Source organism: Cynocephalus volans, chromosome 8 (assembly GCF_027409185.1).
Source record: "Cynocephalus volans isolate mCynVol1 chromosome 8, mCynVol1.pri, whole genome shotgun sequence".
Taxonomy (NCBI): Eukaryota; Metazoa; Chordata; class Mammalia; order Dermoptera; family Cynocephalidae; genus Cynocephalus; species Cynocephalus volans.
The window spans coordinates 129,707,699-129,732,136 of NC_084467.1; positions in this window are offsets into that span (position 1 = coordinate 129,707,699).

The window sequence follows — 24,438 nt, forward strand, 5'->3', positions numbered from 1 at the left end:
TTAAAAAGTTAATTTTTAAAAGAAAAATGATTAATTTGATTATGAAATCCTAGGAAAGAATAAGCATTCTTTATATTTCCCACAGGGTATAATTCAACTGAAGTTCACTCAAATGGAAGGAAGTAAAATGAAAGTATTTTTAGAAAAAATGTTTTTTAATCTGAGGGAGAAACAAAATTAGAAAAAAGTTCAGAGCTTTAACAACCTCATTTAGGAAAGAAGAAACTAAGGTTAATAGAGGTTGAGCAGTGCCACACTGTTTGCAGCAGTGTTTCTCACTGATTTGTCAGAATTTTAGCTTAGCCCTGTTTTACCTTAATCGATAAACTGTCTCCGAAGAGAACAGTCACAGAAGAATAATTTTGCAGTACAATAAATGCTTTTGCATCTCTGTACAAGATGCTGTGATGTACGGATAGGTAGTAAACTGACTCTAAAAAAAGAATGATCTTGTAACTTGCACTGGTATCAGGTCTGGAATTCATAGACAAAAGCTCAGAATTTAAAACTGACCACTGAAAATTTTAACGATTTTTCTTCTTGCTTTGCTGACCTGCTCCTTCTCCTGTCTCCTCTCCAAATTTTAGATTAAACTGCCTCTGCTTACTCACTTCTGTAATCATGTATTCACATGAGGAACTGTTCCAAACAAAATCCAGTTTCTCCTTCTGCCCTTAACCAAGGTTAGGCTCTGGTATACCCTGATGTGTTATTTTAACCTTCTGAAAGTACCTTAAGAAAGATGACACACATATCTCAAGAAGACTACATTCCAGGACATCTTTGCATGAAACAGGATTCAGAAATGAAGAAACTTCAAGTTAGGACGGGTGACAGTAGGGAATACTTTTTGAAACTCTAAGAGTAATGAGTCACACAATTGGTACCTTTTGGGTGTAAGCTATCAGAATTGTATGTGACATCTCAGAATTTGACAAGAGGTAAATAAATGAGCACCAAATGCAAACTTTTGTATGTATGGCCTGTCATTGATTCAAATACTTGGGAATGAGATTTTTTTTTCAATTAGGTCCAACTAGCAAAGTCATGTTGAACATTGATTATCTGCCCACTACTATGCTTAGGAGCTTTGTGGGATATCAAGAAAAAAAAATCACAGCTGCCAAGGAATTTGTCACCCAACCAGATTAAAACCTTACACTTGGGGAGACAGATGTCCAAATGAATAAATACTATCTATAGGATGGTGCCTCCAAAACCAGAAAGATCTAGATAAGATGATATAGTTAAAAAGACAAGTTAGAAATGGGTTGTTTGAGAAGAGAAAGGAGGGTACTCTTTCTTGAGAGAGTAATAAAACTTAAGGAGTAAATATTCAGAGGTATGAACATTTGTAAATGTTAGAAATTAAAATAAGAAAGTATGAACAATGACAAAACCCCAAACTTTTTAATGGACCTTAGTAGTTTTCATTGAAGAGCTGCAAAATGAGGAATTTCAGGAAAAACCAGTAAAAGAAAATCTTCTTTCTGTATTTTTCAGGCTGGAGAAAAAAAAAATCAAGATATGCTCGATTAAGCCATTTTAACTGTATTCATGGCTGCTTTGAATTCAGAATAAATTAGTCATGTAGCAACTTGGCTGTAGTTCGGTTATCAACTAAATCACACTAAAATGCATTAGGCGCTCTCTGTGCACAAGCAACTACGTTTGAATATCAAGCAGCCCTGTATTTTCTTCATCCATAAAAATGATGAAAGTGACATTTGAGAGGATGGATCATTTGCCCATAGAGGTAGATCAGAAATTGAATCCCCATCTGTTGAACTCCAAAACTTGTGTTTTTTCCATCTCTCTATGCTGAAATGTGTCAACTACATCCTGTAAACAGAGTAAGAAATATATTAAAATCTGTGAGAGAGCATTAAGTGAACTTCAGTTTTCTCTATAATCCTGCATTACTCAGGTCTGCACTCTTTACCACATTCCCCTTATATAACAGTTTATCGTGATTTTATCCTTGTAATAGTGTATACTGTAGTATATTCGGTCAGAAATATCCAATACATCAGAACTCTGTAAGAAATGATAGACAACTGATTTTGCCCACTCTGGGTATCAGAGTATTCATTGTTATGACAAATAGAGCTCACTTGGATTGAAGATTCATAGATGGATAGACATAAATAAACAGATAGACAGACTGATATGAAAAAATGCACAGAGAGACAGAGACATGGCACATAAATAGCGTTTTAAAATTAAAATGTTATGAAGGCAACAACAGTATATTAAAATTAATAAATGTCTAGTCCGTAAGGAGAATTGTGTACAGCTCACTGTACAAAAATAGATATATGTGTATATTTATATATGTGTGTCTATATAAACACATATGCATATTATATGTACAATAAATTCTAAAAGATATACAGAGGTTTCTCATACCAATCTCCAGATCATCCTCTCTAAAGAACTAGTAAGAGCCCTAATCAAGATGATCTAGGAAGTAGTTCAGATTCAAACTGTGTTTTGATTCCACAACCCAGGAATCATCTTCTATGCCCCAGATTGTCTTGATTTATGCTATCTGTTTTTGTATATCCACTTTTTTGGAGACTTTACCAAGTTCTTCATTGTTTGTCTATGTTTTACTAGCTCAAGTACAGCCTTTAAGCAACAAGTCTATTGGCCGATTTCCCTGGAAGCCTTCTTGTGCTGGCTGCTTGCCTTACCGTTAATATTTTAAATTTTAAATGGCTGTGTGGTCATGTAGTTCCCCGTCTCTTTAGCCTGAGTCCTCTGACAGTGGCATGTTGTTTTGGGGGGTGTATGTGTGTGTGCATCCTCTCTAGACTAATACTCAGCACTTTGTCATTACTCTGGCCATGGGAGGATTATTTTAAACACTTTTTAATGGGAAGAATGACATCCTGCTTAGAATCTGGTCTGAAAACAGACTTTCCATTGTGCAATATGGCATGACACTTCCTATTTGAAATCATCAGACATTACCCTAGAAGTTGTAATGTATGGACCTCATTGCCAAATATCACATAGATTGCCAGAGAATTACATATGTTACCTATCAACCTAGTTGAAATAAAAGGGTCATAAGACTCCTGAGACTAAGTATTCCCCCCAAATCTGGATTTCTTTGGACAGCCCTGGAAGAGGGGGTATGAGGGAAATATTTTCCCTTTACTCTTCTATTTGGTCTCTCCATTTGGCAAGATCCTGAAATTTCCCCCTCTGAACTACCACACACCAGTCCAGCAGAAAACAGTCAGCACTTCACTGCTTTCAACACCCAACTATGATATGAGCTTTGCAGAAATCCATGAGACACTTTTCTTATCTTATTTTCCATTTTTAGCACTGACCTTGCACCACTCCATTTACATATCCTTATTCATGGCTAGTTTGTTGGTTTTGGCACAGGAAACGTAAATGAGTAAAGAAAGATTTTGGCTTTTCTATGTGAAAAAATTCCTACATACACCGGAAGGACACGTTATTTCCCTTGTTCATTTAGAAAACATTATCCAGAGCCTTCTCTGTACCAAGTGCAATATAAGGAGCTTGAATATTGATTGACAAGGGTCAATCCCTATCTTCAAATATATTATTGCTTTGTTTTGTTTTTACAGGTAAGTGGGAAAAGAGACAAACATATAAGGCCAATACAGGGAAAAGTACAGAAATAGAGTGAGTACCAAATTCCTGCCCTTCCTCAGGAGAAGGGGAAGTTTTATAAAGGAGGTAATGTCGAGGCTGAAATATAAGTGTATGTGCATGTGTGTGTCCCACAATTTTTAGGCATTTTACTTGGCAATGGAGAAATAAAGTAGAGTAAGACAAGGTCTCTGATATTAAGGAATCCATTGTCTTGTCCTTGCTGGTTGTTTTACATTCAAGCCTTCCAAAATTGCATTGCAAATATAAATTGGAAATTACAGATCTTCTTTGTATAACCTCATGTAACTTCCCCACAGAGTTCCCAACTAATTCAAATCAGGTGAGAATTGGCTAAGCATCTAGAGTTATTCAGGCCAAGCTACTCATCTATCCAGTTTGGTGTTCTAGCCATGAATACAGTAGGATGTTCCTCTACAAAGAGGAAATTTCGTGCTGGTATGCCAGTGGAAAAAGCACTGAATCACAGGCAATGTTATGGAATGCTACTTGATGACATGGTGCCAACTGAAGGGAACAGTGAGTTTCCATTTGCTAAATAAAGAACAAACACCCCCAAGGAATTACATATAAAAATCATACCAAGATAAGGCTGAAATTATTTCAGGTCTTTCTTCAACCATCAAGCCTAAGGGAAATCTCTTTGGCTGAAGGTAAAGATATTCCCCCACCCTACACGTACACAGCCTCCTACATCTCCTCCCAGTCGGCCCCTCAGCACATGGATGCCTAGGTTATGTCAGGTGACAGTCCCTCTGATTGCAACACCACTGAGTGGTGATTTCAGATATCAACCATAAAAAAAGAAGACAGAAAATGACAGAGTAACAACAAGAAAGCAAATACGTACTGAAGCCTTGCTCCCTTCCAGCCACCATGTTTAAAGTTTAAATTCATGCGTTATTTTGTTTATTTAATCTTCACAACAATGTTACAAAGGAGGCCTCATTAGACCCATTTTATAGATGAGAAAATTGAGGTTCAGATGTTTAATAACTAACCAAAAATCATGAAACTAGTTAAATTCAAATCCACATTTTAATTCCAAAATCTATTTTTTCTTTGTGTCTTTATTCATAAATGTGTATCTGAACTTGGCTTCAGTAGGAAAAGGATTTAAAAATGAGAAATAATTAGCAATATTAATGATCCTTATGTGCTCCACCTCTGAATATGATATCTACTAATATGTAAATATATCTTTTTCAAACAGGCATAATTTTTTACTCTGTCTTCAATTTCATATTCTTCCTCTTTTTTTTCTCCCTCAAAATGACTAATTTTTCCAGATGGAACCAGATCTTAAATCAAATTTTAAATTAGGATGAAGATATTATATCTAGTGGAAATATTAAAAGTATTTCCAGCCACAAAAATTTTCCCATGTGCTTGCTTTTTCTTAGAAGAAAATGGTGCCAACTGAGAAAAAAAAAGCCCTTCATACTCAAATACTGTTTATGTAGCAACCATGTATTTTAAATCTTATTCTCAGTTAATTCAAGGGTTAAGAGTAATAATAGTAAAATGTGTGTACAAACACTGAGTCAAAGGGAGTATTAATTAAAAGAGAAATCGAGACCCACGTAGAGTTTTGGGAACCAAAAAGAGGGGTTAATTGTGGTAGTTTCATCATAGAAGAAAATACAGTTTCCATAAAGTTCAAAGGGAAGGGAGACAGAATAATTTTGGTAGGCATGACAAATGATTTCAACAACCATTAGAGTCACCTATGAATATGCCAAAAGCACAGAGACTGGTGTGAACATTCCGTTGGTAATAACAATATCAGCAGAAATCATAGCAGCAGCTAATACTCATCAAACATCTTCTCTCAACTGAGCAGCAGCTGATCAGCCCCAAATAAAGACTTAACCAAGCTGATCTGAAGTTAGCTAATGTGCAAGAATGGGAAATATGTAAATTAACCATCAATTGTATTTACCATGAATGCAATAAGCATGTGATTTGCCAATGAATGGAGGGCCTAGAAGACTAAATGGCATGGATTTCTGAAATGAGTGAGCTGAGGAAAGGAAAATGGGTTCTGGCGTCATCTTCTCCCTTTTCTAAGTGCAGCTTGCCTTTGCCTACTTCCATCTCATATAGTGGCTTGTAGCTAGTGGGCACAGGGAGGCCAGACCTTCTCAGCTCCTGTCGCTCCTCAGTGTTCTGAGGTAGTAAAAGAACTCCAGGGCATCACCTTGGTGAGGTGGAAAGGGATTAACCAAGGGGTCAAGAGTCCCAGATTCTAAGTCTGGTTCTATCCACTTAGCTACTGTGTGACCTTGAGCATGTCAAAAAAAAAATCTCTTTGGACCTTAGTTTTTTTATCCGTAAAAAAAAATATGAAAGTATAGTGCAAACTCTAACACACTATGCAAATGTGAGATATTTGGTATGCTCTCCTGCCTTTGCAATTGAGCTTGCCAGCCCACCTTATTTCACCCCTTTTTTCCTCTATGTTACAAAGAGTTTGATGTGTGTTTCCTAATGGAATCCCTACCACATAGACAGACATACACACACACACACACACATACACAATTATATGATGGGAAATGAACTATGAATTAGCCACATTTCTTAAGTGTTTACTTAGCTGCTGTGTTCACTTCTCTGAAGAAACTGGCAGAGCATAGAGCATTTTGGACACTTGTTGAGTCTGATCTGCAGGTATACGGAAAGGATAAAAAGGATTAATTTAACAAACCCCCTTATTTTCCCATTGATGGAATTGTTGACACAGAAACTAGTGAAGAGTCTTGGTGAACTACTACTACTTTACTAAGTAATTAAACTCTTAGAAATTATTGCAATAACATCACCCTAGTAATTGATAAGTATGAGCATATTCAATGTTTACTGGCATAAAAAATGTGAACACTAATTTTCCTCAAATTTTCCAATAACACAGTGTTATACTAGGTTCTTTGGAAAATAATGGCAACATGGTATAAGATATAGACTGTACCCTCAAAAATGTGCAAGCCATTAAGGAAAACAAAAATGGAATTCCCTCAACAAATACGCTTTCTTTAAAATAACAGTTTAACAGTCTAACAGCAGAAATTTTGGAAAATCCAGAAAAGCACAGTAAATAATTAAAATCACGCATAATTATACAACCCAGAAATAACTGGTTAGCACACAGGTTTTATTAATTTTCTATCTTTTTTTCTATATCTATAAAATAAATATGACACAGAACTAACTCAGCAATGTACACACAGAGAAAGATTTATTTTTCCAATAACTGTTACCAAACTTTGCCCTTTTTGACTCACCCCAACCCCCCTACACATATGTGTGAGCCTGCAGCAATTGGAGATGAGGTGGAATGGATGTGACCTGCCTTATTTCCCTCTCACATCCCCTGGACTTTGGGCCACCAGCACAACATAAATGGCAGGGAGGGCACATGTGGAGTTGGAAGTGCAAAAGGGAGACTGTTCAACCTAGTGAAGGCCATTAATGGAGATGTGGAGTTACTTTACTGGGCCACGATCCCTTTGGGTGGCCCATTAACTGGTCTTGGGGTGTGTAATCATTTCCTATTGCTGCCATAACAAATTACCACAAGTTTAGTGGTTCAAAACAGCACCATCTCACAGCTCTGTGACCAGAAGTCCGGATGGCTCGACTGAGTACTCCACTTAGAATCTCACAAAGCTGAAATCAGCATGTCGGCCAGTGCAGCCTCTTATCTGAAGGCTCTTGGGGAGAATCCACCTCTAGGATCCATCAGATAGTTAGCAGAATTCAGTTCCTCTCCATTTTCAAGCCAGCAGTGGTGGGTCAGGTCTTTCTCATGCTTTGAATCTCTCTGACCTCTCCTTTTGTAGCATCACTCTAATTTCACCCATAGAAAGTTTTCTACCTTTAAGGACCCTTGTGATTACATTGGGCCCACCATAATCATCCTATTTTAAGGTGCAAAATACTATTCTTTTTCTTTTTTTATTGAAAACAATGTTTCCTTTTAACTGAGTACTTAATTCAGACAGTTTCCTCTCTTGGCTACTACTCTGGTAACGATTAAGTCTCCACCTCTCAAAAACATTGCATCTGACCAGATTGAGAGCCAGTGTGAACACAGGCCCCAAACCAGGGCTTTCAGAATAACAAACAGCAAAAAACAGTCTTTCTCTTCACTTCAGAAGGAATTGTAAATTATTCAGTCCAAATTTCTACCTTCCAAACATTAAAAACCTGAAGTTCAATGCAAAACTGAAAACCAAAATGTATCGGGAATGAAGTATGATACTCTCTCATATACTCAAGGTCGAATGGTTTTTGAGAAATAAGTGTCTTACCATCTGCCCCTTCTATTAGGAATGGCCCCACTCCAGAATATTTAAAGGAAGTTGATTTTCCTTCTATTTCATTTCCCAAAGGGGTATAAAATCTGCTAAAAGTGATATAACAAATCAGAATAAAGATTTTGATACATTCCTGGATAATGATTTTTTTCTGCTGAGAATATTCAGCGCATTATTTCAAAGCAGCAAAATTCAAGACAAGAGAATTCAAATGTGGCAGCTACATTCGCTGATAGTTTTATGTAGGACACACACACACACACAATTTTCTTCAGTGTATATGTCAAGGAGCCAAGACCCCTGATCATTGGAATAACTTACTTTGTATATTACAGTGCACAGAACAACAGAGGAAAAGACACTTTCTAGGAGGGTGACTGAAAGGCATTTTGCGAAAGGTCCATATTACTATGAGGAGGGAGGACTGGAGCCCAGTACCTTGTGGCCTTCATTAGCTTGACTTCTCCTCCTGCTCTTTGGTTGCAGTGGCCTCAGTGGGAGCCATGTTCTCTACATGTTCTGCTGGCTTCTTCTCTTCCTCTCCCTCCTCATTCTCCCAGGGTAGAGGTCCAGGTATTTCTGCATGCGTTCCTGCATGTAGGGTGCATAATCTTATTACATCTGCAATGTCCCTTTGGCCACGTAAGGTAATATAGTCACAGGTTCCAGATGTTAGGATATGGACACGTTTGTGTGGTTCTTCTGTCTACCGCAGGTTGCCAGCTGCCCTTCTGTTGTCTTCTGACATCAGGGATCCCTTGGGAGGGCACTGCTGCATCCTCCTTCCACTCCCAATGGATTATCTCCCAATGCAGGTTCATCTTCCCCCCAGACAGTTTTTGGGGTAGGTAGCCGCCATACCCATAGCCTCCTCCATGACATGGCCTAGGCCCACATTAAATCAGTGTCATATCTGCCTCACTCTGTGGAGACAGGAGGCAGGAGGGGGACATGAAGAGAAGCCATGCCATGCCCTCTCTGACATACCACAATGGGCAACTCCAGGAGAAGACTCTTTCTTACAGATGTTCTTCTAACATGTCCCCTTGCAGCCATGACCCATTCTCCCCCACTCTAGCCATTTTTATCTATATAGTTGCTGGAACATTTGGTAGAATGCCTCTCTTTGTGAAATATGAGACTGGCAGTTTTCTGACTTATAAGTTTAACCTTAGAACATAACATCTATTTGTGTATTCTTGTCTGTCAGCTGTCTCTCTAGTAACCCCTGAGCCAGTCATCAAGGGGTAAGGCGTTGAAGAGAAGAGGATAGATACAATATTTTAATATACAAATAGAATCATACTTTTATATACTCCCACAAACTGAGTTTTATACTTAGTGTAGCATAACTGGCATTGTGTTTAAACAATCCACAAAATGATATTTTTAAAATGTGTGGTATCCATATTGATTGAATATAGTCATAAATTGTTGCTGGAAATTTCTTTTTTAATACTTAGGAACATAAAGATTAATATATAATCAGCGTCTTCACATGGATATGTCTGCCTCTCACCAATAGTTCAGGTGGGCCCTAACCTCTCAAAAAAGTTATTGGGGCTCTTAGCCTATATCCTCAAGCTTACTACCTGAGCTCAAAACTGGACATAACAGGGATTCAAGTATGAGATAAGGGTTGGGTTAGAATAGATGTTTAAGCTCTAACTAGTGCTTATCCCCTAAGCATCCTAAGACTGATAACAACATTTCATATTGTACCATTGTTTGGTACTCTTACATCGACTGTAATACTCCATTTTCTTTCTCCTGTGAGATTCTGACTGCTTAGGGCTATAAGATGACACCAAGGAAAGGAAATAAAGCAGTGTTTGTACTTATGATGTTGCTGAAAGCCTGTCCTACAACCAACATGACTCACGCTGGTTTTGTCCATACTGAAGGCCCAGTAGCATCATGCCTGTGGTTTGTAATTACCAGGATCTTACTATATACCCTGTAGACACTGAATGATTACTCTATATATCTGTTTCCTAAAATATATCAAACATATTGTAATGTAAACCCAGCCACAAAACCACATCCTTTTTAAAGAAGTAAATACAGTGAGTACATTCTTACCAAGAGGGATGAAAATGTTAAGCCCATCTAAAATGGACTGAGCAGCTGGCATGCCTCCCAAGCAACTCTTGAGTTAGTTGTCAGCTTGTAATTGTAGTATTGCTGACTCCTTCCTTTCACCTCCCACAGGACATTGTACCTACGTCTATTATCTACGTCTATTAAACTGCAAGCCTCTGAGGGGCTGGAACTATGATTTACCTCTACATACACAGTGCCTGGAATAGTGTGGGTGCATAATAAATGTGTATGTGAAGAGGGAGTGAGTAAGTGAAAGAACATATTGATCCTCTTTCAGTCAAATATTACCCATAATTTGAATTATCTTTCGAAACAGAAATGCGCTTACCCATCACCTTTCACACATTCTGTTTTATATTCCTTTATGGCCAAAAACATACATTGATGAGGCTACAGGCTACAGTTATGATGTAAGTGTATTCTCTGGCTTTGGATCAGAGCAAAATTAACTGGCTGGTACTGTAATCAGACCCAAAATATTTGTTCTTTTGAGAACCACTTCTTTGATTGTTTCTTTCCATTCTGACTGATCAGGTGTGTAACAATACAATTTATCCATGTAGATTTAGATAAGAAATGTGAAAATATGAGACTACACCAAAGGATAAATCTGTAATGTCCCTAGAATGCACGATGGGATGCAAAAGGAAGTTCAGAAAATAAAGGTAGTTAAATAGAATTCATATGAAGAAAGGGGAACTCTGGCCTTCATCTTCTTAGCCACAAGAGCATCACTTGAAACAGCAGCAGTAAAAAAGAGATGACACATAATCAGAAGATATACATTTTTTAAAATGGGGAAAATCAAATAGGAAGACAACATTTTGCTGGAATTGTTTTGGTGAGCAGTTTCCCGTTCAGCTATGCAAATATGATTTCATAAAAGCTTGCTATTTCATCCCTTTGCTAAATCCAAGCTTGAGTTTGAGTTTTTTAAGACTCTCAGTGATTATTCTATGTAGCTTCACTATTCAGGTAGACTCTCTCCATAGCCACACACAATATTGCTTCCACCCATTATTCTAAAGTTCCCAAATCCTTACACATCTTTAGGCACTCCTTCCTCATTTATTTTTGATGTTAGGGTCCATTGGGGTTCAGTCCTTAATTAACTTTTCAAATTACAAAATGTCTCTAAAGAAGGTGATGTCAGCAAGATGGCAGACGAGAAAGCTCAAGGCCCTCATTCCACGACAGAAAAACCAAGTAAAGAGCAAAAGATGAACTGAAACAGATTTGTGAGAGCTCTAGAAACCAGTCAAGAGTCTACAGAAACCAAGAAAATGCCCAATCAAGAAAAAGCCACTCTCAAAATGGTGGAAAATTTCATGGTATTTTTGCTAACCCTTGTCCTACCCTCTCCTCACCATAGTGCAGTATGGTTGAGAGGAAGCCACCCGATTCTTGGTTCCTCCCTTAGAACAAAATGAAAAGAGTGGACCGTACCTAACTTGCATCTCAGACAGGAATGGGGGCACAGTTTAAATATTAGGTTGGAAACAAATAAAAGCAGTCGTGAGCTCCTTAGCCTGTGAGAGATACAGGCAGACTACAGACCCACAAGTAACTAGGGACAAAAGATTATGGGCAGAGGAATATAGTAGAAGATTTAAGGCTGTGAAAAGAAATAAGAATGAGACCATTAAGGAAACTGAGACATTTTTAAAACAGCTGTGTATACAGGAGAATTGGGAGAAAGCTCATGCACAAATACAGGGAACATGAATGCTCAGAAGACCTTAAGCTGCCATGCCAGGCTGATTGGTGAAGGTCTCTTCCTGCGTGAAGCCAGTCTGCAAAGACAAAGAGAGGTGGCTACTTTTTTCAAATGCTCAATTCCAACAAAAAAATCACAAGACATACAAAACAACAACAACAACAAAAAATCACATTCAATCTCTTGAAACTAACCCTAAAGAAATATGGGCTTCAGAATAATTAGAAAAAGACTTTAAAACAATTGCCTTAAATTTGCTCAAAGGCTTTGAGAAAAATACAATCAGGAAATTAAAGGAAATCAGAAAATGATATATGAACAAAATGAAAACACAAGCAAAAAGATAGAAATTACAAAAAAGAAACAGAATATCTGGAACTGAGAATACAAGAACTGAACTTAAAAATGCATTGGAGGGATTCAACAGCAGATTCAAACAGGCAGAAGAAAGAATCAGTGAACAGGAAAACAGGTCATTTGAAATTATCAGTTCTGAGGAACAAAAACAAACAAACAAACAAATGAATAAATATGAATAGATAGAACTTAAGGCACTATCTTAGTCCATTTTGTGTTGCTATAACAGAAATACCTGAGACTGGGTAATTTATATGGAAAAGAGGTTTATTTGGCTTGTGATTCTGGGACAGCTGCATCTGGCATGAGCCTCAGGCTGCTTCTACTCATGGCAGAAAAGCAGCAGGCAGCTGGTGGGTACAAACAGATCACATGGTGAGAGGAAGCAATAGAGAAAGGAAGGAGGTGCCATGGTCATTTAAACAACAAGCTCTTGTGGAAACTAATAGAGGAAGAACTCACTCATTACTCCCCCCTCCCTCAGGGAGAGCATTAATTCATTCATGAGGGATCTGCCCCCGTGATTCAATCAGTTTCCAACACTGCCACATTGGAAATCAAATTTCCACATGAGTTTTGGAGGGGACAACACATCCAAACTCCATCAGGCACTTATGGGACACCATCAAGTGGATGAATTATGGGAGTCCCAAGAAAAGAAGACAAATAGAAAAGGAGAGTTTATTTGAAGAAATAATGGCTGAAAATATCCCAAATTTGAGGAAAGACATAAATACACAAACAGAAGAAGCTTGACAAATCTCAAGTAGGATAAATCTGAAGATGCTCATACCAAGATACATTACAATCAAACTACAGGAAGTCCAAAGCAAAAAAGAAATTTTGAAAATCTCAAGAGAAAATTTACTCATCACATACAAGGGATCTTCAATAAGATTATCAGCAGGTTTCTCAGCAGAAACCTTGCAGGACAGAAGGCAGTGGGATGATAAATATAAAGTGTTGAGAAAAAAAACTGTCAGCAGAGAACTCTATATCAGCAAAACTGTCCTTCGGAAATGAGGGAGAAATTAAGAGATTCACAGATAGAAAAAAGTTGAGAAAATTTATTACCACTAGATGTGTCCTACATGAAATGATAAAGGGAGTCCCCCACACTGAAATGAAAAAAAAAACTAGTCAGCAGTTCTAATCATAGGAAAATAAAAAGGTCTCTGGTAAAGGAAAATACATGAACAAATTTTAAAACATTTGTATAATTGTAATTTTATTTTAACTCCACTTTTAAATAATTAATTGAAGACAAAAGCATAAAAATAATTATAAATCTATTTTAATGGGTACCCATTACATAAAGATGTAATTTGTGACATCAATATCATAAAATGGAGGGGATGAAGCTGTAAAGAACTAAAGTTTTGTTTGTATTGAAGTTTAGTTTTTATCAGATTAAAACAGATTGCTATAACTTTAGGATGTTTTATGTAATCCCTATGGTAATCACAAAAAAAAAATCTGTAGAATTACACAAAAGGAATTAAAAAGGAAACCCAAATGTATCACTACCAAAAAAAAAAAAAAACCCAGCTAAACACAAAGAAAGGCAATAAGGAAGAAAATGAGGGACAAAATTTTATAAGACATACAGAAAACAAATAAAATGTCAATAGTCTTTCCCTAGCAGTAATCAATATAAATGTAAACGGCTTAAACTTCCCAATCAAAAGACATAAATTGACACAATGTATAATATAACAAGATCTGACTATAAGCAGTATTCAAAAGACTCAATTAAAATCCAATAACACACACAGGTTGAAAGTGAAAGAATGGAAAAATATATTCCATGCAATAGTAACTAAAAGGGAGCAGAGATGACTATACAAAATAAACTTTAAGTTAAAAAATGCTCAAGAAACAGAAAAAAAATTATATAATGATAAAATGGTGAATTTACCAAGAAGATATAACAATTATAAACACATATGCACCAAATATCAGAACTCCTAAATAAATAAAACAAACATTAACAAAATTAAAGGGAAAAATGGACAGTTCAACAACAAAGTAGAAGACATCATACCCCTATATCAATAATGAATATAGTAGCCAGACAGAAGATCAATAAGGAAATAGAGGACTTGAATAACACTATAGACCTAACATACATATATAGAATATTTCACCCAACAATAGTGGGCTCAGTGTAAATGTAAACAACACTTCACCAAATGATAGCAAAATACACATTTTTTCCCAAAGGCACATGGAACATTCACCAGGATAGATCATATTTTAGGTCATAAAATAAGTCTTAATAAATTTCAAAATTTTGGAAAGCTGAGAAATTCACAAAAGCATGAAAATTACATGACATACTCTTAAACAACTAATGGGTCAAAAAAGAAATCAAAAGAGGAATAGCCAAAACAATCTTGAGAAAGAACTAAACTGGAGGCATTACACTACTGAATTTTAAATTATATTACAAAGCTATAGTAATCAAAACAGTATGACACTGGCATTAAGCAGACATATAGGCCAATGGAACAGAATAGACAAATCAATCAATCAATAGAAATCCACACATTTACAGTCAATCGATCTTCAACAAAAGTGCCAAGAACACACAATGAGAAAAGGTTAATCTCTTCAACAAGGTGTTGAAAAAGCAAGGTATTCAAATGCACAAAAATAAATTTTTTTAAAAAAGAATAAAAATGGAGTCTTATCTCACTCCATATTAAAAAATAACTAAAAGTGGACTAAAGACTTAGACATAAGACCTAAAACTGTAAAACTACTAAAAAAAAAAAAAAAAAAAGGAGAAAAGTTTCTTGACATTCTGTTCTTGGGCAACAATTTTTTAATATTACCTCAAAACACAAACAACAAAAATAAAAATAGAGAAATAGAATGACATCATTTCAACATAAACTCCATCAAGCTCAAGAAAATTTTATAAGTAATGCCAGTCATTCAGTCCATCCTAAAGACCTGAGGATCCTGGGAACTTAACCAAATCAATGCAGTCATTTTCTTTTCTTTTTTTTTTTTTTTTCTTCTTTTCTTTTTATTTATTTTATTTTGTCAATATACAATGTGGTTGACTATTGTGGCCCATTACCAACACCTCCCTCCCTCCTCCCTCTCCCCCTCCCTCCCAACAACCTCGTATCTGTTCACTTGCTGTATCAACTTCAAGGAATTGTAATTGTTGTGTCTTCCCTCCCCCCCCCAGTTTATTTGTGTATTTATTTATTTATTTATTTTTAGCTCCCACAAATAAATGAGAACATGTGATATTTGTCTTTCTGTGCCTGACTTGTTTCACTTAATATAATTCTCTCTAGGTCCATCCATGTCATTGCAAATGGCAGTATTTCATTCTTTTTATAGCACAGTAGTATTCCATTGTGTAGATATACACAGTTTCCATATCCACTTATCTGATGATGGACATTTGGGCTGGTTCCAACTCTTAGCTATTGTAAAGAGTGCTGCAATGAACATTGGGGAACAGGTATACCTGCGACTGGATGGTTTCCATTCCTCTGGGTATATTCCCAGCACTGGGATAGCTGGGTCATATGGTAGATCTATCTGCAATTGTTTGAGGAATCTCCATACCATTTTCCATAGAGAATGTATGAGAGTTCCTTTTTCTCCACACCCTCGCCAGCATTTATCATTCACAGTCTTTTGGATATTAGTCATCCTAACTGGGGTTAGATGGTATCTCAGTGTAGTTTTGATTTGCCTTTCCCGAATGCTGAGTGATGTTGAGCATTTTTTCATGTGTCTGTTGGCCATTCATATATCTTCCTTTGAGAATTGCCTATTTAACTCTTTTGCCCATTTTTTAACTGGGTTACTTATTTTGTTTTTGTAAAGTTGTTTGAGTTCCTTGTATATTCTAGATATTAATCCTTTGTCAGATATATATTTTGTGAATACTTTCTCCCATTCTGTTGGTTGTCTTTTAACTCTGTTAATTATTTCTTTGCTGTGCAGAAGATTTTTAGTTTGATATAATCCCATTTGTTTATTTTTCCTTTGGTTGCCCGTGCTTTTGGGGTCATATTCATGAAGTCTGTACCCAATCCTACTTCCTGAAGTGTTTCTCCTAGGTTTTCTTTAAGAAGTTTTATTGTTTCAGGATGTATATTTAATTCTTTAATCCATTTTGAGTTGATTTTAGTATATGATGAGACTATGGGTCTATTTTCATTCTCCTTATGCTGTCTTTTTCACATTATTACCTGAAGAAAAATAGGTGCCCTTTAAAGGTTTTTTAAAATTAGGAAACAAAAAGCAGTCAGAAGAAGCCAAATCAGGACTCTAAGGTGGATACCTGCATTAATTAGTTTTCTGTTGTTTATTACAGAATCCTTAAAACTGGGTAATGTATAAGAAAATGAATTTTATTTCTTACAGTTTGGGAGGCTGGGAAGTCCAAGGTCCAGAGAGCACATATGGTGAGGGCCTTCTCATTTAAGAAGCTCTACAAAGTCTTGTGGTAACCCAGGGTATCACATGACAAGGAAAGGAAGAGCATTTTCTTGTGCTCACCTGCTCTCCGTATAAAGCCCACAGCTGCTCTCTGATAACCTATTAAACCATTAAATCATAGAATTAACCATTCATGAGGGCATAGTCCTCATGATCCAATCACCTCCTAAAGGGCCCACCTTTCATATTGGAAAAAAGTACCAACATGAGATGTGGAGGGGACATTCAACCCATAGCATTTTGCCCCTGGCCCCCACAAAGCTCATGTCCTTCTCACAAATACATTCATTTCATTCCGATAGCCCCAGAGTCTTAACTTGTTCCAGCACCAACTCAAAAGTCCAAAGTCTCATCTGTGAAATCAAAACGAGTTATCTACTTTCAAGGTACAATGGTGAGACAAGCACAGGATACATTTCCCCACTTTAAATGGGAACAACAGAATAGAAAGGAGGAACCAGCTGCAGCAGGTCCCATACCCAGGCAGGCAGGCAGGCAGGCATTAAATCTTAAAGCTGGAGAAAAATCACCCTTGATTCTAGGTCTACCATCATTTGCACATTGGTGTGGGGGTTGGGCCCCCAAGGCCTTGAGCAGTCCCACCCTTCTGGCTTTTCTGGGTTCAGCCCAAGTTTCAGTTCTCCCCGATTGGCTTTGCACACTGGTAGCTCTATAATTCTAGGGTGGTTCTGTGTAGTTCGATTGCAATCCCACTCCCACAGTTCCACTAAGAATGGCCAGTGGGGGTTCTTTACTGCAACTGTGACCCCACCTTTTTGCTCAGCATTGCTCTAGTGGAGACTCTCTGGTATGACTCCTCCCCTGCAATCAATCTCTTTTTGAGCTCCCACACTTTGCCATACATCCTTTGAAATCTGGGTAGAGGTTACTATGCCTCCACAGCTCTCCCATTTTTTCAGCCATCAGACTTAACAAAACATGAATACCACCAAGGCTTCTGGCTCGTATATTTCAAAACAGTAGGTCCATCAGCACTTGAGGCCAGTTTAGCCACATTAAAGCAGCTAGAGTAGCCAGGATGTGGGGAGAAGCATCTTGAGGAGGCCCTGGGCAGTGAGCCAATGGAGAGTATCTGGGCCTGCTCCCAAAACCATTCTGTCCCTTAGGCGCCTGGGCCTGAGTTAGGAGGGGAAGCCTGGAAGATCTCTGAAATGTCAAGATCTTTCTTCCATTCTCTTAATGATCCCTTCTCTGTGTACTAATCATCTTACCAGACAGTCTCTGGGCAACACCCTTGGCTTCCTCCCCTGAAGATACTTTTTCACACTTTACATGGCCAGGCTGAGAGTTTTCCAATTTTTTACCCTCTGCTTCCCTTTTAATTACAAATTCCAGCTTTATGTCTTGCCTTTGCTGCTGCAGTTCAGCATAAGCTGTTAGAAGTAGCTGTGCAGCTGTCTGAAGCAAACAACCCCAAGGATAAACAACAACAGGTGGTTACATGGCGTCTGGGAATCATCCAATTCAACAAATTTCTCTCTTTGGCATAGTTCCACCTTTGTCTCTAAGCCCCTTATTACCCTCAATTCCCCCTCAGGGCATTGTGGAGTACAGCTGCAGAAACGTCTGGACTGTTGCCCACCCAATGCTTCCCATATGTAAGTTGCCCATCAATAAACTCTTAGTAGTACTTTATGGAGTGAATTACTTTGTTTTTTGGTCTCAAAGTTTCTTCACAGTTCAGAGGATATCTTTCCTTAGCTCTGTCCTCACACATTTATCTTACACCATATACAAAAATTTACTCAAAACAAATCAAAGACCCAAATATAAGAACTAAAACTTTAAAACTGTTAAAAGAAAATATAGGGCAAAACTATAGCATAGAATTTAGCAATGATTTTTTGGATATGACATCAAAGGCACAGGCAACAAAAGAAAAACATAGACAGTTGTTCTTGTGCATCAAAGGACACTATCAGGAGCTGGCCAATTAGCTCACTTGGGAGAGCGTGGTGCTGATAACACCAGGGTCAAGGATTTGAATCCCTGTACTGGCCAGCCACCAAAAAAAAAAAGGAAAGAAAGACAGAAAGAAAGAAAGAGAGAGAGAGAGAGAGAGAAAGAGAGAAAGAGAGAAAGAGAGAAAGAGAGAAAGAAAGAAAGAAAGAAAGAAAGAAAGAAAGAAAGAAAGAAAGAAAGAAAGAAAGAAAGAAAGAAAGAAAGAAAGAAAGAAAGAAAGAAAGAAAGAAAGAAAGAACGGATACTATAAACAGAGTGAAATGGCAACCTAGGAAATGGAAGAAAATATTTGAAAATCATATATCTGATAAGGAATCAATATTCAGAGTACATATAGAACTCCTTAATGAGACAATGAAAAAACAAACAAACAATTCAAAAATAGGCAAAGGATTTGAATAAAATTTCTCCAAAGAAGATATATGAATGGTTCATAAGTACATTAAAAGATGCTCAGCATCATTAATTATTAGGAAAATGCAAATCAAAACCAAGAGATAGCACCTCACAACCATTAGGATAGCTACTATCAAAATAACAGGAAATACAAATGTTGGCAAGGATGTGGAGACATTGGAGCCCTTGTGCACTGCTGGCAGGAGAATGAGGAGCTATTGTCTAGGAGGCACTGTCTCAGTCCATTTGTGCTGCTATGAAAAAAAAATACCACAGGCCGGGCAATTTATAAACAACGTAAATTTACTTCTCACAGTTCTGGAGGCTGGGAAGTCCAAGATCAAGGTGCTCGCAGGATTGTTGTCTGATGAGGGTTGTTTTCTGATTCTGAGATGGTGCCTCGGTGCTACATTCTCCAGAGGGGACGGATGCTGTGTCCTCACAGGGCGGAAAGGATGCAAGAGCAAAAAAAAGATTAAAGTGATTCCTTCAAGCCCTTTTATAAGGGTGCTAATCCCTTCCATGATGGTAGAGCCCTCAAGGCCTAATCACCTCCTAAATCACCTCACAGGCCCTTACCTGTGAATACTGCTATATTGGGGATTAAGTTCTAATATGAATTTTGCAGGAGACACAAATATTCAAGCCACAGAAGGTACAAAGTTATAGTTTTTCAAGATGAAAAGGGTTCTAGAGATGGATGGTAGTGACAGGTGCACAACAATGTGAATGTACTTAATGACACTGAGCTCTACACTTAAAAATGGTTAAAAAGATAATTTTTACATTATGTGTATTTCACCACAATTAAGAAAAAAAAATGTTTTTAAGTTTTTAAATGTCTCTGGATGATTTCTTCCTTCCTGTGACATCAACCTTCATCATCCATTTTATAGTCTCTTTTCCACCTCTCTAACAACTTGTTGATCTGTGATCCTATGTTTTCCGCTGACATTCAACCTCTTTTCTTAAGTTTAATCTGTTCAAACTATGCATTGTTTTCTTCACCAACATACTTCTGTATCCCAGAATTCGGTCATTGTACATACCATCTATATTACTCAGGGTTCTCCAAAGAGAGAACACAAATAGGATATGTTTACAAATACATGAGAGGGGATTTATTAGGGGAATTGGCTCACACAATTGTGAAGAGGAGTTCCACGACAGGCAGTCTGCAAACTGGATGCTGGTAGTATGGCTCAGTCCACACCTGAAGACCTCAGAACCAGAGAAGCTGATGGTGCCATTGGTTTAAGTCCTGGGACCCAAAAGTTGAAGAGTCACAAGTTCTGATGTCCAGGAACAGGAGAGCAGAGTATCTCCCAGCTCCAGTGGATAGAGAGATTCATCTTTTTTCTTCCTTTTTGTCCTCTCTGGGCCCCCAACGGATCGGATGGTTCCTGTCCATATGAGGGCATATAGTTCCCACCCAGTCCACTCAGGTTATCATGCTGATCTCTTCTGGAAACACCCTCATGGACATACCTAAAAAGATAGCTTTACCAGGTTTCTCAGTATTCCTGAATCTAATCAGGTTGACACCTAGGATTAACCACCACACCATCTACCCAGTTACCTTAATTGACACCTTGAAATCTATTTTCATTCTTCTCTCTGCCTCAGCCCTCAGATCCTATCAGTTTCCAAACCTTGCACACTTAGCCTTTAGGTTTTGCCCCTCCCCTCCATCCTCAGTCACATTGCCTTAGTTGAAACTTCATTTCATCTTACCTGGCTTATTGCAGCAGCCTTTTCATTGGTCCATTTATCACCATTTCTCCTACTCCATTAGAAATATATTCCTGAAAAGCTGATCATATATCTTCCTTCTTAAAATTTTCTGTTGGCTCCCCGGTGCCTGGAAGACTGAGTCTGAGCTACTTCATGAAGAGCTTCCTACAACCAACTGTTTTCACAGCCTCTTCCTGACCACTGCCGTACGGTTCTCCTAAGCCTACAGGTTACTGAGCATCTGTCTGTTTCCCTCAAATGTTGTGTACATCAAGGCCTACAAGTTCTCTCTACATGGAAACCTTCTCCCTTCTTTATCTAGAAAACACTAATTTCTTCTTTACGCACAGAGAAAAATATTTTTCCTCACCCTTGAAGCCTTCCCTGATGTTCCCAGGAAAATTTAGACACTTTCTATTCTATATAATTCTTCTTTTCTGTCTCTATTCCAACACATCAGGGCTTCCTGGCAATTCTTTGTGTGCATGTCCATCTCTCCTATGTCACTGTGAACACCTGGAGAATAGGACTATGTGTTAATAAACTCTGTGTTCCCAGAGCTCCTTACAGCACCTAACACACAATAAGTTCTTAGAAGATAGTAATTCACTGATTGAAAGAGTAGACAGGAGAAAAGCACTTTGTAGAAATGAAGAGCTGTGTCAGGATAAGAGACAGTTTGTGATTAGCCACTAGCAAAGTTTCTCCATTTACAAAATGCAGGTAGTATATGGTCACTTTCTGAAGAGGGAGAAATTGAATCCTAGTAGTGGATGTACCACCATTGCCTGGGGTAATGTTTGGCACCTAAGCACACAATCAGTTTGGAAGAAAGGAAGGAAGAGAGGCGTGAGAGAAGTGAAAGAGGAAGGGAAGAAACTTGTAAATATGTCTCTAGACTCTATAGTTGACCCAGCCAAACTGATCCAGACAACTAATTATCACATATTGTCCTTGTGGACTCTTCTAGCCTTTTATAAGTTCTGCCAGAAAAATCTTCCTGCTGGCTAATCCACATCCCTCCTGGTGTTCATGTAATCTCTTTTCTACCTTTTCATTCTTTAAGGCAATGCTAAATAGTTACCCTTCTAATAGGGTCTCCTACCACGTTCCACGCACTGGGCCAGGTCATTTTCACAGGTTAGTCCCACCCTTCACGACAATTCTGTGAAGCGAGTATTAAGCTTTATTCTTCAGATGGGAAAACTGACTGGTCCAAACCTCCACAGCGAGCAAGTAGTAGAGTCAAAATTCAACCGGTCTGTCTCCAAAGACTATGCTCCTCCTTCGTAACAACCTGCCTGCACGCTTACCCATGCTTCCTTCGCTGTTAATTGACTTACGTGTTTTTACTTAGTTAATTAGTTAACAAATGTTTATAAGAAATTCATTGCATGACAGGCACTGTTCTAAGAGCTTTGCAAGTACTAAATCATTAAATCATAATCACAAGCTTATGAGGTAGGTATCATTATGTTTACATCTTACAGATGGAGAAATTGAGGCACAGAGAACTTAAATTCTCATTTTACAGGTGAGAAAATTGAGACACAGGGGAATTAAGCAGTTTTCTCAAAGTCAGACCTATAGCTAGCAGCAAAGCACAATTCAAATGCCAATAGTCTGGGGGGAGAGGGAGAGAGGAAAAGAAGGAATTGGTAAAGGGACATGAAAATCAACTACATTGTATATTGATAAATTAAAATAAAATAAATAAATAAATGCCAATAGTCTGGATTCAGTCTGTGTTTTTAACCTCTACACTAGACAACATCTATTTATAGTTTCATTTATTTTTTTAAAAAATAATCCACTGACACACTAAATTACACTTTCTACTTGCTACTCAAGACACTGAAAATAAAATAGATTATAACTTAAGGTTAACTTTCCTGCTTCTTTGAATCCCATGTCTTCGTCAAGAAAATTTGTTCCATGTTCTTCTACCTGAAGGATAATGAGTTAAGGAAAAGAATATTTTTTTAAAGAAAATTTGTTCCAAGAAACCATCTTTATTTTCCTAATACCCATTTTGAAAATAATTTCTATAATTATAGTGTAAGTTAGGTGAGAGAGTGTAGGAGAAACCATGTGAATTTCTGACTTATTCTAGAAGAGTAATTTATAAAGACATGCCAAAGTTTTTAAGTGACAACATAGGGATGCCAAGTGGACTTCATTTTTTCATGCTGACTCCAGTCAATTGGCAGCGGCTTTCTTGGAGCAATATGTTGAGCAAGTTTCTAAATCCATATTCTGCTACAAATAATTATACAGAAAGCTCAATTTTGAAGTCATCGAGGAGATTGTAAACAACTGTCTGGCTTCCCACATGCTTTCTTCTTTCTCCATGTGAAAGGCCTTTCATAAAGCTGGAGAGAAATACTTATTGTTTCCAGCCAGTATCCCACCATGAACAGATTTAAACTCAGCAAAGCATCTAAGAATAAAACTCAAGGTGGTCCATCTTAAAGAAAGTAAACTTCAAGTTTTGAGTTCCTACTGGGGGCCATAGCATATGCTTTCATTTAATTCACACTAATACCCTGATGAAATGAGGATAGTTTATCCATTTTGCACATAAGAAAACTGAGGCAGGTACAGTCAAGTGTCTTGCCTAGGTCACACAAATGGAAAGAGGTGGAGATTTGAACTCTGTTATGACTGTGGACAAAAGTCATGCTATTTCTTGTCCAGGAGCCACTGTGACACCATACAGTAAGGATGGGCATTGTCAGGTCAAGTAACAACTAGCTTATGTTATTTGAGCAATATATTTGGCTTTGAATTCTCTAATATCTATGGCAAAAGGAAGCAAACAAGTGATAAAGTGTTCTCTTTCTAATTAAAAAAAAAAAAAAGCACCAGCTCATCTGCATAAAAAAGAAAAGTATTTCCTGAAACTGTGGGTCTCTGGTGAGTGGCTCATGTATGGTTTTACAAAAGATTTAAAAATACTGATCAAATGCACCAAATGACCCCATTTAAAAGTGGAAGAGTAATGTATAAAATGACAGAGTAAAGCCATTTCTGTAGAAGCTGATAACAATGATATCCACACCATCAATTCTTGGAGAAAAAAATGAAAGAATGCACACTATTAAATAAGCCAGAAAATTGGAAGGCCTCTGCTGTGCTGACAAATTGTTTAAGGTCTTTTTGTAGATAGACATTACCTAACAGTGAGTAAGAAATGTGAAAGAGGGAGAATAAGGTTTCATCCATCGTCTTGCTACTTAAAGGACAAGGAGTTAAGAAAAAGAATGCATTTATAATGTAGTCTCATGATCATTTATAATCCTTATTTAAGACTGGATTCCTCAACATACCTTGAAAGTGAATGAGCTATATTCTTTTGAGGCTAGATTTTGAGCTACTTTAATATTTTTATTGCAACTGCCATCCCCTAGAGAACCCAATCAGCTGGGCTCTTAAGGAAGGTAAAAGTTAAGTAGGCTGCCAAAGCCACAGATTTTCTAATTGGCTTTAAAAGTTTTTCTATGATCAAAATTAGCTCAAATGGAAGGGGGGAAAAAGGAAAAAACAAAAAAAAGTAGAAGTAAAGACAATTTCCAAGCACTCACAAGCCTGAGCAGATAAATTTCACACCAATTAAAGGAAGTGAAAGCTTTTTTATTCCTGTTTTAAACTACAAAAAGTATTTTTCCAAACTTATTTTTTCTTTCTCTGAGTGGTCAA